General features: G+C 42.5%; 1 protein-coding gene across 2 annotated transcripts in view; it reads left to right on the top strand.

The window, feature by feature from the left end:
• The window catches only part of C5H11orf65 (chromosome 5 C11orf65 homolog), an 83465-nt gene that overhangs the window by 13428 nt on the left and 54129 nt on the right, over positions 1–15908 (top strand). The window lies entirely within an intron of this gene.

Below are 15908 nucleotides of genomic sequence, written 5' to 3'. Positions count from 1 at the left end.
CTTCCCCTCCCTTCCCCTACCTAACCCACCCACCCGGCCCTATCTACACCCCCCCCTTACCTTTGTCGGGGGATTTACGCCTCCCGGAGGGAGACGTAAATCCCCGCGCGCCAGCGGGCCTGCTGCGCGCCGGGCCGCGACCTGGGGGCGGGTACGGAGGGCGCGGCCACGCCCCCGGGCCGTAGCCACGCCCCGTACCCGCCCCCAAAACGCTGCCGACACGCCCCCGGAACGCCGCGACGACCGGGCCCGCCCCCGACACGCCCCCGACACGCCCCCCTCCGAGAACCCCGGGACTTACGTGAGTCCCGGGGCTCTGCGCGCGCCGGGAGGCCTATGTAAAATAGGCTTCCCGGCGCGCAGGGCCCTGCTCGCCTAAATCCGCCCGGTTTTGGGCGGATTTAGGCGAGCAGGGCTCTGAAAATCTACCCCTTAGTGCCATTCACTACAGAACAGCAAAAGTCGGTGAGAACCTGCTGATTTTCTAGGGCGTAGCCATGGCAATGCACAATTGGCACCATTAGCATCAATGATACTGCCACAATGCCAGAACAATCGCAAAGACTGCCTGCAGGGTTCAGCAGCCGGCACGTGCACGTGTAGCATGTCGTGTGCACAGCAAATTGTTAAGCCTCTATTTATTTATTTATTTATTTATTTATTTAGAGTTTTTATATACCGGCAATCATGAAAACATATCTTGCTGGTTTACATAAAATGGGAGTGCCTTATAAACATAAAACTAGAACTGTGGTGACCGAAGGTACAGTTACATTTAACAGGGGTAGCCGAACTCTATTGCAGAATGACTTTGAATTTAGGGATTTTAGGATTAATCATGTGTTAAAACATTGTTGGCCTGATGACTGTGTTTCAGAAATTGAAACTTTTTATGTCATTGTTATCCAGTACGGGTCAGTTCAGACTGCTTCACTGCAGCCTTCAGTGGGCAAAGAGTAGATACCACAAGCAAAACTTCAGCGCTCTACATGAACTCCTGCACAGAGAGACTGTCCATGAGATTTACACAGATCTCTGCAGTGGGCATAAGAAGTGCCATGCTGGATCAGGCCAAGGGATCATGAAGCCCAGCATCCTGTCTCCAACAGTAGCCAATCGTAGCCAATCTGGATCTCTAGAAAGTACCCGGCAGATCCCATTTCTTATTGCCAGTGGTGGCTTTTCCCATGTCTTCCTGGCTAATAATAAGTTATGAACTTTTCTTTTAGGAACTTGTCTGGACCCCTTTTAAACTCAGCTATGGTATTTGTGTTGACCACATCCTCCAGCAACAAATTCCATAGCTTAATTGTGCGTTGACTCGTCGAATGAAGAAAATGCTTTCTCCAGTCTGTTTTCAACCTGCTGCCCCATTGGTACAAGAATTAGGGGACACTCCATGAAACCACTTGAAAGAGTAAATAAGGCTTCTTACCGTGCTTATCCCGTGTTCAGATAAACAGACAGAGTACTCAGGTTAGAAGCATTTATTGGTATGCAAAGTAAGACAGAGTACAGGGAAGGAGAGACAAATGACCTGACAGTTCTCTGCTTATATAGAAAATTTCTTTTTTTGTTTACCAGCTTCCTCTTATCTCAGCATCATGATAGCTGGATCTGTTTCTTTTCATCTTAGCCCACTATTGCCCCAATATTAGTATCTTTCCTGTTCCCACAGGTTGTTATCTCTCTTCTATCTGAGTTTCAGCCCCACCAGGCACCTGTGGTTTTGGCAACATGACTCCCTTTTATCATGAGTCTCTTTAGTCTGGTTGTTAGATCTCTCCACTGGCAATGTTTCTTTTTCTGATATGAATCATGAGCACCATAGCTGCAGTTCTGTGCGTGCATATCATGTCTGCTAGAGCTGTTTCTTGCTCTGCAGATATACATTTCTCTCTTGACCCTTGCCCAGGTGCGGACAACAAAGGTCATAAACATGCGAGGTGCAGCAGAGGTGGGTGACATAAGAGAGATCAGATCATCGAGGTGCTGAGAGAGAACCTTATGGGCATCCAAAGAACAGTAGGAAAGATACATAATGCTATCACCATCCCAATTTAAACTAGAATCCCAGTTTAGGTAATTTTTCTTTCAAAAACCTCAAGGGAAGAAGTACTCAAGCTGCCTGGTTAGCTGAGGGAAGAAGAATATGATGGCAGAATAAAAATAATAGGGGTAGTCACATGATGCTGTGAGAGGAGCTGGACGTGTTGTTGATTGGCACCTTTCTGGCCTGCTCGCTATCTACCCCCAGCCTGCCGAAACTGACCAAAATTGTGACCACATTGGATGCTCTGGCACCGAAAAACGAGTGCTGCTGTGATCGTGCTTGTCTAGGACTGGTCATGTCTAACCAGCTTGCCAAGAAAGAAAAAGAAACGATCTGACTGGAAGACCCCAAGATGCCTGACGGCAAGGTGGAAGGAGTGGCCGAATCAGCGCAGACAGATGCGCTGATTACTGTAGTGACTGGAATGATAGAAAAGGTCATTGATACTAAGTTAGATTGTAAATTTGATTAAATACTTGAGAAGTTCAATGCGCTGTCGGGTTCTCTTGACTCAGCCATTCAACGCCTGACAGCTATGGAGCAGCACATGTCCAAAATGGAAGATGGCATCTGGATTGCTGAAGGAGCAGTGGCCAGGGCAGAGACATGGCTGGAGGCGGTTGAAAACAAGTTAGAAGATCTTGAAAACTGCATGAGCCACAACAATTTAAGATTCATGGGACTTCCTGAAACGTTGCTCGACAATGAACTTAGAGAGTTTCTGGAAAAATGGCTGCCTGCTACACTCCAATTACCTGAAATTGTGGGAACCTTATGCATCGCGAGAGTACATCGAATAAGCCTCAGGCAGGAAAATCATGACTGGCCTAGAGTGATCATAGCCTGTTTTCTAGATTTTAATCAGAAGGCTCTAATACTGCAAACAGTAAGGAGGGGAGCACAACCTTGCATGGGAGAGAGAAAAATTATGATCTTTTAGGATTATTCTGTGAAACTGGCTGGGCTCCACAGAACCTTCTCCCCCATATGTAATCTTTCATTTCAATACGCTTTTTCCTCCAGTACCCAGCTAAGTTGAGGGTTACATACGCTGGAGTATCCACCCTTTACATTACGCCTGCTGAGGAGTAACAGTTCCTGCAGTCACTGAATGGAGGGTAATACATGAAGTGGCATGACCATAAAGTTGGATGATTTCAAGATGTCAGTATTTTTCAAAACGCTTGCTGATGGATTAAAAGCACAGATGTAGTATGGGCATATGGAACTTCCCCAGGTTGTTGTTTAGTTTTGGGCCTGGAGTTTTCGGTTTGGAGTTTGGTGCCAAGGTGCCAATTGTTTTTTCCCTTGGGTGGCGCATGCTTTCCAGACCATTCAGCGATGTAAAAGCGCTAAATCTGCAGTTTTACCCACTTGCACAGTTCATCTTTATTCTTTTAATTTGGACTGAGGAAAACAACAGGGGGCTGTGGACATCTCAGGACGCATGGGACTGGAATCCACTCAGAATCTCCACTAAGGATCTTTACCTGGACGCTCAATTCTGGGACTCACAACTAAATAACCTTAGCCCACTATTGCCCCAACATTAGTTTCTTTCCTGTTCCCACTAGCTGTTCTCTCTCTTCTATCTGAGTTTCAGCCCCACCAAGCACCTGTGGTTTCGACATCATGAGTCTCTTTTGTCATGCATCTCTCTTGAAAGGGTTGTTAGATCTCCCCGCTAGCAATGTTTCTTTTTCTGATATGAATCATGAGTACCACAGCTGCAGTTCTGTGTGTGCACATTATGTCTGCTAGAGCTGTCTTTTGCTCTGCAGATATACAATAACAGTTCCCTAGCTACCTGTTCTTCTTTGTTCATGATTTATAAACCTCTGTCATATCCCGCCTCAGTCGTCTCTTCTCCAAGCTGAAGAACCCTCACCTGTTTATCCTTTCTTCATGAGGGAGCCATTCCATTCCCTTTATCATTTTTGTTGCCCTCCTCTGTAACTTTTCCAGATCCTCTGAATCTTTTTTGAGATAGGGTGAGCAAAACTGAATGCAGTAATCCTAGTGCAGTTGCACCATGAATCTATACAAAAGCATTATCGTATTCTCTGTTTTGTTCCATTCCTTTCCAAATAATTATTAACAACCTATTTGCTATTTTAACTGCTGCAGCACATTGCATGAAGAATTTCACTATATTGTCCACAATAGCTCCAATATCCTTTTCCTGGGTGGTGACTGCTAATATGGAACCCAGCATTGTGTACCTATATTTAAGGAAAAATAGTCTTATGTATATCACTTTGCAGTTGTCCACATAAAATTTCATCTGATGTTTTGATGCCCAAATTTCCAATCATGGCAAAGACCTTCTGCAATTGTTTAAGGTCTGCTTGGATTTTAACTACTTTGAATATAACAAGACTTCACCTCCTGTCCCATGATGTTTTAGATCCTGAGGAGTCTCTCGTGGGGGACTCTATCAAATGCCTTCTAAAACTTAAAATACACTATCTCAGAAGGCTCCCCTGTGTTCACATGCTTGGTCACACCTTCTAATCATTTTTATAAATTAGTAATGCATGACCACCCTTTGCTAAATCCATGCTAGCTCTTCATCATTATAACGTCTTAGTCATATCTTTAGAAATTTTGTTCTTAACAATAGCTTGAACTGCCCTTTGACATGTAGGTAGATGTAGGTAATATTTGGATACCACGGGTCTCTTCTGGAAATCACTGAAGCTCTGAAATATCTTCCTGGGAGGAGCAGGCAATCTGTACATGTTCCTAATTACAGTTTTCTCAGCAATTCATGTGACCCCCACTTTGAGCACACTTTAAAGCTGGGGTGCACTCAGTACCAGGGCTGAGTCACTGGCTCACTCTCTAAACCATGATATGGATTCTCCAAAAGGGGGGAAAGATTTACCTCCAGAGCCCAAGGTGTATTGCTGGTGAAATACCAAAAAAAAAGACTGGACAAAAATATGGTTTTCCAAAAATTAAGTTTTTACTGAATGGAATGAAATATGGAAAAATGGCAGTTTGTATTGTGTTTGTTTGGCAAGTCCCACTACAGGTGCAGAAAAGTACAAGGGCTTACTGATCCCTGCTGAGTTGCCCATGGCAGTTGGTGGGCTTCCTGCCTCCTAAGGACCCACGTTGCATGTGCCTCTTCCAATGCTTGAATTTCTCCTGCGCCTCTTCTCCCGGATGCGGATGGATTCCTGGAACTCCGGACAGGATGCTCATTCCTCCCCTCCTCTCACACATCTGGTCACCTCGAGAAAGGCCCTTGTCACTTGTCATTTCTCCTGTGGAGATCCTTGAGTAACATCGTTCCCCAGTTAGAAAGGAGGGGTGTGCAGGAGAAATTTGTTCTTGTTCAGTTTTGTTTTGTTTCTCTGTCAGTTTCAGTTTTTTCCTGCGTCATCTTTCTTGATTTCATAAGAACATAAGAAATTGCTATGCTGGGTCAGACCAAGGGTCCATCAAGCCCAGCATCCCGTTTCCAACAGAGGCCAAAACCAGGCCACGAGAACCTGGTAAGTACCCAAACACCAAGAAGATCCCATGCTACTGATGCAATTAATAGCAGTGGCTATTCCCTAAGTAAATTTGATTAATAGCCATTAATGGACTTCTCCTCCAAGAACTTATCCAAACCTTTTTTGTTTGGATTTAGTGCACCCTATTGTAGAATAGCAGGTACCAAAAACAAACGCTGGCTGCTGTTTTAAAAATTTGCCCTCATCTGTATGACACAACCTGCGGTCCCCTGCAGGCCCCTTCCAAGACTTCCCCCTTGAGATAACTTAAATGGTAATTTTCCCACAGGGGGCAGGAGTGATCCCCTTACTCTTGCCAGCCATTTGTCATACAATAGAATGGTGCCGGGCATATCCCTAATAGAAAGGTAGGCCCAGGGTGAGAGGTTTACTCCCTCAGAACAAGGATGCGCTCCAATCCACTGGAAAAAAAAGGATCAGTTCCTTTTGGAAAGGTGTCAGAAGCACCACCACAGGGAACTCTGTGCAGCCTTCTTTTTCTACCAAAACTGTGGGGCAGATTGGGATATAGGTAGGTTTTATCCCTCCCCAAACTCCAGGCCACTGCAGAGAGGTGAGAAACTGAACTCGCTCCCTCTGCTCCTACCCTTCTGAATAAAAAATCCTTGGGCTGCTCTAATCCAACCCAGGACTGCACCACTGTGGCCACTCCTAGAAGGAAGTGCCATAGTAAATGGGTTGTCTATTTATTTATTTTTATTTAAAACAAATTCTTACCCACATTCTACATTCAAGATGGGATACAATATTCTATATATAAAACCACATTAACACAAGTATAAAAATGGGGCAAGATAAATACAATACAGTGAGCATTTGCCTGCTCACAGATAAATGCCATCTGCCAGATGTTAACTAGCTGGACTCCTGATGTGAATACTTCATATTAGCAAGTCAACCTCTCCTAGAATGCCATGGTGCCATAGACCCATGAACAGCTCTAAATGATAGCCAGCTGACCCGATCCTTGCTGTCTGTGAGGACCTGATCTGTCTGTGAGGACCTTGCTGTCTGTGAGGACCCGATCCTTGCTGCCTGTGAGGGAGTCAGTTGGACCGTTAGATGATCGAGGGGTTAAAGGGGCACTTAGAGAAGATAAGGCCATCGCGGAAAGATTAAATGATTTCTTTGCTTCGGTGTTTACTGAAGAGGATGTTGGGGAGGTACCCGTAATGGAGAAGGTTTTCATGGGTAATGATTCAGATGGACTGAATCAAATCACGGTGAACCTAGAAGATGTGGTAGGCCTGATTGACAAACTGAAGAGTAGTAAATCACCTGGACCGGATGGTATACACCCCAGAGTTCTGAAGGAACTAAAAAATGAAATTTCAGACCTATTAGTAAAAATTTGTAACTTATCATTAAAATCATCCATTGTACCTGAAGACTGGAGGATAGCAAATGTAACCCCAATATTTAAAAAGGGCTCCAGGGGCGATCCAGGAAACTACAGACTGGTTAGCCTGACTTCAGTGCCAGGAAAAATAGTGGAAAGTGTTCTAAACATCAAAATCACAGAACATATAGAAAGACATGGTTTAATGGAACAAAGTCAGCATGGCTTTACTCAGGGCAAGTCTTGCCTCACAAATCTGCTTCACTTTTTTGAAGGAGTTAATAAACGTGGATAAAGGTGAACCGGTAGATATAGTATACTTGGATTTTCAGAAGGCGTTTGACAAAGTTCCTCATGAGAGGCTTCTAGGAAAAGTAAAAAGTCATGGGATAGGTGGCGATGTCCTTTCGTGGATTGCAAACTGGCTAAAAGACAGGAAACAGAGAGTAGGATTAAATGCGCAATTTTCTCAGTGGAAGGGAGTGGACAGTGGAGTGCCTCAGGGATCTGTATTGGGACCCTTACTGTTCAATATATTTATAAATGATCTGGAAAGAAATACGACGAGTGAGATAATCAAATTTGCAGATGACACAAAATTGTTCAGAGTAGTTAAATCACAAGCAGATTGTGATAAATTGCAGGAAGACCTTGTAAGACTGGAAAATTGGGCATCCAAATGGCAGATGAAATTTAATGTGGATAAGTGCAAGGTGATGCATATAGGGAAAAATAACCCATGCTATAATTACACAATGTTGGGTTCCATATTAGGTGCTACAACCCAAGAAAGAGATCTAGGTGTCATAGTGGATAACACATTGAAATCGTCGGTGCAGTGTGCTGCGGCAGTCAAAAAAGCAAACAGAATGTTGGGAATTATTAGAAAAGGAATGGTGAATAAAACGGAAAATGTCATAATGCCTCTGTATCGCTCCATGGTGAGACCGCACCTTGAATACTGTGTACAATTCTGGTCGCCGCATCTCAAAAAAGATATAATTGCGATGGAGAAGGTACAGAGAAGGGCTACCAAAATGATAAGGGGAATGGAACAACTCCCCTATGAGGAAAGACTAAAGAGGTTAGGACTTTTCAGCTTGGAGAAGAGACGACTGAGGGGGGATATGATAGAGGTGTTTAAAATCATGAGAGGTCTAGAACGGGTAGATGTGAATCGGTCATTTACTCTTTCGGATAGTAGAAAGACTAGGGGGCACTCCATGAAGTTAGCATGGGGCACATTTAAAACTAATCGGAGAAAGTTCTTTTTTACTCAACGCACAATTAAACTCTGGAATTTGTTGCCAGAGAATGTGGTTCGTGCAGTTAGTATAGCTGTGTTTAAAAAAGGATTGGATAAGTTCTTGGAGGAGAAGTCCATTACCTGCTATTAAGTTCACTTAGAGAATAGCCACTTCCATTAGCAATGGTTACATGGAATAGACTTAGTTTTTGGGTACTTGCCAGGTTCTTATGGCCTGGATTGGCCACTGTTGGAAACAGGATGCTGGGCTTGATGGACCCTTGGTCTGACCCAGTATGGCATTTTCTTATGTTCTTATGTTCCTCGGAGATTAGCCAAAATCAAAGTATCAACTATGCATATATCCATGCTGGTGAATATCAATCAACACACCATAACAAACCAATCATGTGAAAAATCAGAATAACAGGTACAGCTCTTACCAACTATAAAGCTAAAATGACCATGTCATTCAAAGGCCATTCTAAATAGCCAGGTTTTCAACACGTTACTCTGACATCCTCAATATGCCCTCCAGTTGGGACCACAGGACCCTTTACCTCTATGTGAATCTCTTAAAAGTCACTCACCTTGTGACTTCACTGCCCAGGTTCTGTATTATATCAGTAGTGAAAGTCCCTAGAAAACTAAACTAGGCATCGTGAATGGCATGAAATTGTATAGCAGATGAGGGGTAGCATCTCATTTACAGAATAAAGAGCGGAAGTTCTGAGTCTAGACAGATGCAGTTCTGTTTTGCTGTGAATTTGCCGAGCCTTTTCTCCCTGAGGCTGGGGCGTAATTGGTTTACATTTAATTAAGATGTATGTTTTGAATGTAAACTATATTAGCTAATATTGCAGGTATGTACTTGCAGCTGTCTTCTTGTCCTGTCACAAGCCTGGCATTGGGAAATTCACATAGATGTTTTCAAATCTATCTTTAAATCTCATTCTTGCCTTGGCGGGACATGAAAACAATTCTTCATATTCTTTGAACCTATTAAAGCATTCTGCAAAATGGTTGCATATTAGAATTTTATTCATTGAAAAGGGCGATTAGACCTTCTACAGTGAATAATGGGTATTTTCAATTCATATCCTGCTCTTCTCACGGAGACTCAAGCAGCTTTCAAAACCAGTAATCATGACATTTAATAAAGTCCAAAAATTATAAAAGCAAAATAGGATAAACAAGATTTGGTTCAGATGCTTTGAACTCCTCAGCAGATAAGTGTGTCTTAAACAAATAATGATGATGATGATGATGACTTTAAGCATATTGTAAAGAACTGCCTTCCACGGGGGATGTAATCACATCCATTATTAAAAAAAATATCAGTGCTTGCCTAACCTGTGTCTGTAAACCAAAAATCTTTTTTTTCCTTCAACAGCCAATGCCAGAGCTCTTAGGTTTTGATGGTGGCGATGACACCCTGTACGCCAATGGGCGGGATTGAAGGACTCAGCAGAGTCGCTGCAGCACTTTTTGAGTAGCTCTAACCTGGAATTCTTTCTTTCAAGGATTTATATGCTGCCTGGCCACAACTCTAAGTGGCTCCCAAATAAAAACATGCATAATATATAAAACAGTGCAAACTAGATATACACTCAACACAGTACTAAAACCTAATCATAATCTTAAAATCTAGGCCCAAAGAACACATGCCCCATCTCATTCAACAAACGCCTCTTGAAAGAAAAACGTCTAACATTTTTTCAGAAATTTTTACCTACAAAGTCCTCTGCTGATTCGCAGATTTCTGAGCCTGCAGAACCGGTGGGACATCCAATAGGCCCCTATGTGACGACTGTAAGGTTTATGTAGGACTATAGGCATTCAAAGCTGCATTCATCCAGGGAAGGGAGAGTTCATTAAGCATCTTAGGAACCAAGTTAACAACCTTGTATCTGATCCTCCATTTAACAGGCAGCCAGTCTAATTTCTTCACTATAGGGGTGAACCCCAGATGAAATATGCAGTAGAATTCTGAAGAATCTGGAAAGCCTGCAGGATGGATGCTGACAAGCCAATCAGAGCAGAATTGCAGCAATAATTGCAGCAGAATTGCAGCAATAATGGATTTCTCCTCCAAATTCTTGGAGGAGAAGTCCATTACCTGCTATTAATTAATTGTCTTAGAAAATAGCCACTGCTATTACTAGCAACGGTAACATGGAATAGACTTAGTTTTTGGGTACTTGCCAGGTTCTTATGGCCTGGATTGGCCACTGTTGGAAACAGGATGCCGGGCTTGATGGACCCTTGGTCTGACCCAGTATGGCATGTTCTTATGTTCTTATGGTAACTCCAAGGCTTGAACTACCAATTGAAATTCAGAATGGCCCAACAATTGCTTTAATTGTCACAGAAAGCGCAATACAGGACTCAAACCCGTCCAGTGGTTTGCACAAGCTTTTGCTTCATGGCAACTGTATGCATTAAGCAAAACTTGTGCTGCTCCCTAACTGTGCAGGTTCATTGAATGAGAGGGTTTCTGGGGGGGTTTCTAATGTATAATAATTATAAGGGGGATCTATGTTAAGTACAAAGGTAAATAAAAAGGAGGCATTTCTGGTACCATTTTACTAGAACAAAAATTTAAAGTCCCTGGATATTGCTCTGTTCTTTATACCTTTGAGAAGATGGGGTAGTTTGACAGCTGCATTGGTAAAACCAATTCATTTTTCACATTTCGGGGGACAATAATCCTAAGGATTTCTGGACGTAAACCTGTTTTCCAGTGTAAAATAGAGCTGGAAAATTGCCCCTACCCCATGACTGTGGCTAAAGTACAAATGCTAGATGAGAGCGCAAGTGGTGTCAGCTGAGACAAAAGTGGGCAATGCTGGGGGCACGGTCGGGTACAGAAAAGGTGCGAGTGAGGAATTCATTTTGGGACTTACTTTGCAGTTGCTTCAGAGAAGGTGTAAAATTCGCTGGTCCTCTATACTCCTAAACTTGTGAGCTCTAGTAGCATTTTAATCTTATGATCACTAAATTGAATGGTCCTGTTTGATTCTATTTCTTCTGTTGTATTTTTTTATGGTAAGTGTATTACTTGTTTTATTTGTTTATCCTAATTGTATTTTGTATGATTTTATGTGACATATATTGTTTATTGTTAATATGCTTTTATTGTAAACAGTTATGATGGTATTGAATGGAATGGCGGTCAATCAAATCCAATAAATTTATTTATTTATTTAACACTTTTAATATACCGACATTCATGGAGCACATCAGGCCGGTTTACAAACAACTTGGAAAGGCAGAAAATACAATGAACACGGTAGGGGAAGAGGGGGAGCGGGTGGAAGGGGCGAGAGCAGCTGGAAAGGATAGTGCAGCAGTGCGAAATACGATAGGAACTATAATGAACGGGAGGTAACGAGGACAATATACAACAATAATAATAGTAATAATAGTAATAATACACCCGATGTGAGCACCAGCATGAATTTCCAAAGCACCCATAGATCTGTAAGCTTCTGCAGGGTTTAATTATGTATGGTTTTCATGAAGGCTTATGGCACCAGATCCTATCCCGGTTTCAAGTGAGCTGGAAGCACAGATGAGCAAAAGGAAACTGCCAAGCCAAAAAAAAAAAAAGCTGTAATCCCCAGATTGAAATACATTAAACTTTTTCTTATCAAATATGTACACACATTTCCTCTGGAATGGTAGAAAATTTAGAGTTCAAAGAAAGACATTTGTGAGGCCAATATGCAAAAAATAGTTGTGCTCTTAAATTTAGGATTGAAGTTTAAGTCCCTAACAGGGTTATTTATCAAATCATGTTAGGGCCCTAACACCTGCGATAAATAACGCATCACAAGATGCGTATGCAAATTTTAAAATGTTTCCAAAATGGGAGGAGTTAGGGCAGAGTAAATTAAAATGAGGGGTGCTTAGTGTTGTATAAAACCTGTTTTAACTACACCTTTTTTCCTGACATTATGCCTGAAATGGGATTTTTAGCACAAATCTGATTTTTGGGGGGGGGGGGGGCGGTAGAGAGCCTCTAGGGAAGCCCACATATTAGTCAACTTTTTATACCACTGTAGAAGGGGCAACTAGTAACTTGGGGTGAGGTTTTGGTGGTGGCCTGGGTTTTGGGGGGCAGTTTTACTTGCACAGTCAGAGGTACGAACAGCACAGTACACATCAGTGAAGATTTGATGTGATTTGGAGTGAGGAAAGGTACACAAAGATGAGATTTGTACAATGTACTCTTGACCTAGCTTGATAGCAGCTAGGTAGAGAGTGCATCAAACTAGGCCAGGAGTACATTGTACAAATCTCATCTTTGTGTACCTTTCCTCACTCCAAATCACATCAAATCTTCATTGATGTGTACTGTGCTGTTCGTACCTCTGACTGCATGTAAAACTTCCCCCAAAACCTAGTCCACCACCAAAAACTCACCTCAAGTTATAAGTTGCCCTGTCTACAGTGGTATAGTTTACTTTACTTATATGAGAACCTTATAAAGTCTCTCTCTCTCTCTCTCTCTCTCTCTCTCTCTCTCTCTCTCTCTCTCTCTCTCTCTCTCTCTCTCTCTCTCTCTCTCTCTCTCTCTCTCTCTCTCTCTCTCTCTCTCTCTCAGCTTGCAATGTGAAAACATCACAGGTATAATAAATTTAACATGCAGTATCTCAAAAACAATCCTAACCACACCCCTTTTTATAAAATCACGGGCACTATTTTTGCTATGTTTATAGCAAAATGATAAATCTAAGTCTAAGTTAGGAACCTATTTTCAGCCAAATTTAGGAGCCGTTCCTGAAACACTTTTCAAGAGTGATAAGTCAGATGAACTAAACCAAATCATGGTGAACCTGGAAGATGTAGTAGTACAAATTGACAAAATGAAGAGTAGCAAATCACCCAGAGCAGATGGTATATATCCCAGAGTTATGAAAGAACTACAAAATGAAATTTCAGATCTATTACTAGTAATTTTAACCTATCATTAAAACTGTCCATTGTACCTGAAGCCTGGAGGGTGGTAAATGTAACCTTGATATTTAAAAAGGGCTCCATGGATGATCTGGGAAACTATAGACCAGTGAGCCTGACTTCAGTGAGCCTGACTTCAGTGCCAGGAAAAATCATGGAAACGATTCTAAAGAACTAAATCACAGAACATACAGGTAGACATGGTTTAATGGGACACAACCAGCATTGACCCAATTTGTCTCACAAATCTGCTACATTTTTTAAAGGGGTGTATTTTGATTTTCAGAAGGCATTTGATAGGAGTCTCTCATATGGAACTTTAAGAAAATTAAAAAGTCATGGGATAGGAAGCAATGTCCTTTTGTGGATTGTAAACTGGTTAAAAGATAAGGAACAGAGAGTAGGATTAAATGGTCAGTTTTCTCAGTTGAGAAAGGTACTGAGTGCCTTAGGGATCTGTACTGGGACAGGTGCTTTTTAATATATTTAAACATGATTTGGAAAGGGAAACAACGAGTAATGTGATCAGAGTTGCAGATGATACAAAATTATTCAGAATTGTTAAATCACAAGCAGATTCTGATAAATTGCTGAAAGACCTTGCAAGACTAGAAGGCAGATGAAATTTAATGTGAACAAGTGCAAAGTGATGCACAAAGGGAAAAGAAACCCACGCTATAGTTGCATGATGATAAGTTCCATATTAGAAGTTACCACCCAGGAAAAAAAGCTAGGCATCATCAAAATTATTGGCTCAGTGTGTTGCAGCAGTCGAGAAAGCAAACGGTATGGGGTAGATTTTACAAGTTTGCGCACACGCGTACTTTTCTTCATGCAGCAGGCGCAAACAAGAGTACGCGGGATTTTAATAGATATGCGCATAGCTGCGCGTATCTGTTAAAATCCGGGATTGGCGCGCGCAAGGCTGTGCAAAATCGGCAGCCTGCGCGCGCCGAGTCGTGCAGCCTGCCTCCGTTCCCTCAGAGACCGCGCCAAAATCAGAGTGGCCTCGGAGGGAACTTTCCTTCCACCCCCCCCACACCTTCCCCTCCCTTCCCCTACCTAACCCACCCCCCCAGCCCTACCTAAACTCCCCCTACCTTTGTTGCACAAGTTACGCCTGCCCGAGGCAGACTTAACTTGCACGCGCCGGGCTGGCTGCCGGCGCGCGATTCCCAGGCCTCGGCCATGCCCCCGGGCCGGAACCACACCCATGGCCCTGCCTCCAAATGACGCGCCGTGACACGCCCCCCAGGAAAGCCCCGGGACTTATGCGTGTTCTGGGGCTTGTGCACGCCGCCGATCCTACTCGACGACATAGGTTCGGCGCGCGCAGGGGGAACTTCGGGCAGGTTTTCGGAGGGTACGTGCGTATCTTACGCGTGTACCCCTTTGAAAATCTGGCCCTATGTTAGTATTATTAGGAAGGAAATGGTGAATAAAACAGAGAATGTCATAATACCTTTGTATTACTCTATGGTGAGACTGCACTTGGATACTGTGTGCAATTCTGGTCGCTGCATCTCAAAAAAGATATAGTTGCACTGGAAAAGGTACAGAGAAAGGTGACCAAAATGATAAAGGGGATGGAACAGCTCTCCTATGAAGTTTTTGCTGTTCAGCTTGGAGAAGAGATGGCTGAACGGGAATATGATAAATAACTATAAAATCATGAGAGGACTGCAACAGGTAAATGTGACTAAGTTATTTACTCTTTCAGATAATACAAGGACTAGGGGGCACGCCATGAAGTTAGCAAGTAGCACATTTAAAACAAATCAGAGAAAATTCTTTTTCACTCAATGCACAAATAAACTCTGGAATGCATTGCCAGAGGAAGCGATTAGGGCAGTTAGCATAGCTGGATTTAAAAAAAGGTTTGGACAAGTTCCTGGAAGAGAAGTCCATAAACTGTTATTAATCAGGTTGACTTAGGGAATAGGGACTGTTTATTACTGGCATAAGTCGCAAGGGATTTATTTACTGTTTGGGTATTTGCCAGGTGCTTGTAGCCTGGCTTGGCCACTGTTGGAAACAGGATGCTGGGCTTGATGGACCCTTGGTCTGACCCAGTATGGCAATTGCTTATGTTCTTATGTTCTAAGTTTTCGGCTGAAAATTCACATAAATTTAGGACCCTAAAACTTAAAAATCCTAAATTTAGGAGGCTATTTATCTACCTAAATTTAGGACTCTAAATTAGATGACTAGTTCTGAAAATCCAAACCAAGCTCTTAACTTTGTTTCCCTACTTTAAATCCACCCCTGTAGCCACAACATTTTAGGCTCCTAAATTTAGAAGTCTATTGAACTAGGATCTCTAATTTTAGGAACCCAGCCCTAATAAATGTTCAAATGGGTCAATTTAAGAGCCTAAATCTAGAAGTTAGGAACTTAGATCCTTTGAAAAATTGCCCCTTTGTTTTTAATGATAACAAATTTAGTAATCTTACTCACTAATGAAAATGTTTTACATATGCCATACATATTCAGCAGGTGGACAAGTTATCCAATTGCAATTAACCAGATTATTTGTCTGGGATATTCAGCAGAGCACTGCTGATTAGGGGCTCCACTGAATATATGCAAATAAAGTTCTAGTTAGCCATATAAACTTATGTGGCTAAGCTCAGGACTCTCTCCGGCATGACCTCATTTAGGCAGATAAGTTAACTGGTTAATATTCAGAGTTAGCTGGAGAACTTATCTGGCTAAGAACTTCACTCTTGAACTTGTTACTGTTTTTATCTCCACCTAACAGTGATCATTGAGGTGCTTCAC

This window comes from Rhinatrema bivittatum, chromosome 5 (assembly GCF_901001135.1).
Source record: "Rhinatrema bivittatum chromosome 5, aRhiBiv1.1, whole genome shotgun sequence".
In the NCBI taxonomy this organism is placed as follows: domain Eukaryota; kingdom Metazoa; phylum Chordata; class Amphibia; order Gymnophiona; family Rhinatrematidae; genus Rhinatrema; species Rhinatrema bivittatum.
Note: the sequence above shows the minus strand (reverse complement) of the source record. Positions and strands in the feature narration are given on the sequence as shown.